Genomic DNA, 3,430 nt, shown 5'->3' with positions numbered 1-3,430 from the left:
GATTTTTCAGATTTTATTTTTAATTGATATAAATTACCTGTATTTATTATTACAACATTACAAAATACTACGTTAATATTACAGTTAGTTACAACGTGTCAGTGTTTACTTCTATTACAATTGCGATCGATTACAGCTTTCAATACATTCATACTTACATGCTTATTCATATTGTTGTTGTTGTTGCTATTATTATTGTTATTGTTGTTGTTGTTGTTGCTATTGCTATTGCGGTTGGCCACATTTACAATTCGTTGAAAATAAAATGACGATGAAAATGAATAAATAAATTCGTTGGCTGTTATTCTTTTTGTTTCTTTGTTTGTTTTATTGTTCTATGCCGCTGTTAAAAGTAAGCCAAACTCCCATAAAAATAATAATAACAATAAGAAGAATAACAATAATTACAACATAAAATAATAACTGAAATAATAATAACTTTAGCAAAGGAATTAAAAAAAATCGTGACATATTCATTCATCCTCAGTTCAATCAGTCAATCATTCATCTAATAATTAATTAATTAATTAATTCATTCATTCATTCATTCATTCATCTATATACCCATATATCCATTAATTCATTCATCTATCTACCCATATATCCATCAATTCATTCATTTATTCTGTTATTCATTCGTTCTTTCGTTCGTTCGTTCGTTCGTTCGTTCGTTCGTTTCTGCCATTAACGTTCCTACAAACTTTCTTTAAAAAATTTGCATACGTCATCACCTTCAAGTGACGTCATTAATCTTAATTATCATCGTCAACGAGGCTTTAAGATTTCTACGGACGTAAAGTTGAGATGGCCATGCAAATAAATTTCATTGTCCTCGAAACTCTTTTAATCATCACTGCAACTAACATCGTCGTCTTCATCATCATCACTATCGTCATCATCATCATCATTTTCATCGCTATTTTTATTATCATCATCACCACCATCATCATCATCGTCATCATCGTTATCATCATCATCATCGCCCTCATCACCATCACCATCATCATCATCGTTATTTTTATTATCATCATCCTCACCATCATCACCATCATCATCATCACCATCATCATCATCATCATGATCGTCGCCGGACACATCAAAGGTCTTAATGAAGCATTATTTGGGTGGTCATTAGCAAATAATAATCCAAGTCGTTTAAACTGTCGTTTGTATTAATTAGCGATGGCGGTAGTGATGATGATGATGATGATGACTCTAACGGTATTGATGATGATGATGTTTTTTAGACGACGATGATGATGATAATGATGGCGATAGTGACGATAATAGTGATATTCCAAATTACAAGTTGCTTTGATTATAAAATGCTATGATTTAGCAGTTCGAGATTTTTAATAGTATTGATGGTAATTTTAAAACGATAATGGTTATGATAATGATGATGACAACGATGATGATGATGATACTGGGGAAGGGGATGATGATGATGATCACCATCATCATCAACACCTCGTCCTTTTTCACGCCATTTTTAAATTTGGAGAGATCACGACCTGAGTGAGTGAGGAGGAATTTCGTACACAAAATTCCTTTTGCACGTTTGTCGGCGTGGCGTACACTATGAGTTTTGTACACTTGTGTGTGCGTGTGTGTGTGTACGTGTACATGTGCTTACATGTGTACGTGTGTGTGTGTATACGTGTGTGTGTGTGTGTGTGTGTTGCGTGTGTACTATTTTAAGAAGAGTTTTAACAATGCATACCTACATATAGGCCAGGAAGCGAGTCTGACTAAGAGGAGATGCATGTATCAAGCCAGAAATAGTAGGGAAAAAATAACGATGATGAAGTGATAAATATAAGAGAAGCAAAATAAAAATAAACAAAGAGAGAGAGAGATAGGTAGAGAGAAAGAGAGAGAGAGAGATGAAAAAGAGGTAAAAATAAAGAAAGAAAAAGACAGAGTGAGAAAAATAATAAGAGAAAGAAAGAATGACACAGAAAGTAAAAGAGAGAAATAGAGCGAAAGATTCAGAAACAAAAAGACAGATGAAAGAAAGATAGAGGTACGGAGAGAGAGAGATAGAAAGAGAGAAAGAGAGAGAGAGAGAGAACTTCTTTAATTATTTTATTACCCTCTGTTCATTGTGTTAAACGTGGTGCTAATGACCTGCCCTTAATAGGTTATATATGCATATTTGCCGTCATAATAATATTTGTAAAAATAATAATAATTATTATTATTATTATGGTTATAATTATAATTATGGGAATAATTATAATGATTAAAAGAATCATAATAAATATAAATGTTGTTGTTGTTTTTTATCGATTGGAATATTGCGTATGAAGCAGTTGAAAGCACTGTGCCGATAACATCTTAATTGATGTTTTAATGTTTAAAATGTCATTTTTCTCTTCTATATTGTTGTTTGTTTGTTGTTGTTGTTTGTTTGTTTTTGTTTGTTGTTGTTATTGTTGGTTTGTTGTTGTTTGTTGTTGTTTGTTGTTGTTATTGTTGTTTGTTGTTGTTATTGTTGTTTGTTGTTGTTATTGTTGTTTGTTGTTGTTGCAATCATTTGCATCAGCAGCCAGACGTCTGCTTTGAAGTTTTTCTTTTTCAAAGTGGCAACCGCCATTTACATCTTCGATCGAACTCATAACGTCGCCTCCATCCACCGAACAAACAAACGAACGGACAAACATGTAGACAAACGCAAACATACAAACGAACGAACAAACGAACGATCAAAACAACAAACCAAACATCCACTCTCGTTCAATTGTTAGAATTGTATAAACTTAATTTACCTTCATACTTTGCCTTGTATGGATCGTATACATTGTATCGTTTTGTATCGTTAAACAGCAGGTGTACACGAGACGTACATTCTTTTGTGTGTACATATGCTTACATATTTGCATACACATGTATACAATGTTTATGAATATACATATGTATATATACATATAACATGTGGTATTTATGTATATAGATATATATGTGTATATACGCGCGCATATAAATATTTAAGCTTGACAATTTTATTCGTTTTAACAAAAATTACATAAGGAGATTGTATCGTGTTGTATTGCTTTTGTATTAACGATACAGTCGTTTGATTTGTTGGTTTGTATTTTTTGTGGTGTTTGTATTCGGTAGCTTTGTAGGGCTTTCTTATAGAGGATTTTTAAGTACAAAACATTTGTACGCGATTTGTTTGTATGTGATTGGTTTGTACGAAAATATACAACAATTTATTGGGTTTCTAAGTATAGTTTGATTATTGATTAATTAAATTAATCGGTTGATTAATTCGTATTCAATTAGTTAATTAATTAATTAATTAATTACGTGACTGGTTAATTTTATTTAATACGACAGTTAAGTTAAATTTTGTTTGGAAGTTCCAATAATTAAAAGATTTCGAAAGTTGTTGTTGCTGCCAAAATGGTTCGAAAAAAGCCAG

Source organism: Helobdella robusta (genome assembly GCF_000326865.2).
Source record: "Helobdella robusta unplaced genomic scaffold HELROscaffold_9, whole genome shotgun sequence".
Classification (NCBI taxonomy): domain Eukaryota; kingdom Metazoa; phylum Annelida; class Clitellata; order Rhynchobdellida; family Glossiphoniidae; genus Helobdella; species Helobdella robusta.
Note: the sequence above shows the minus strand (reverse complement) of the source record.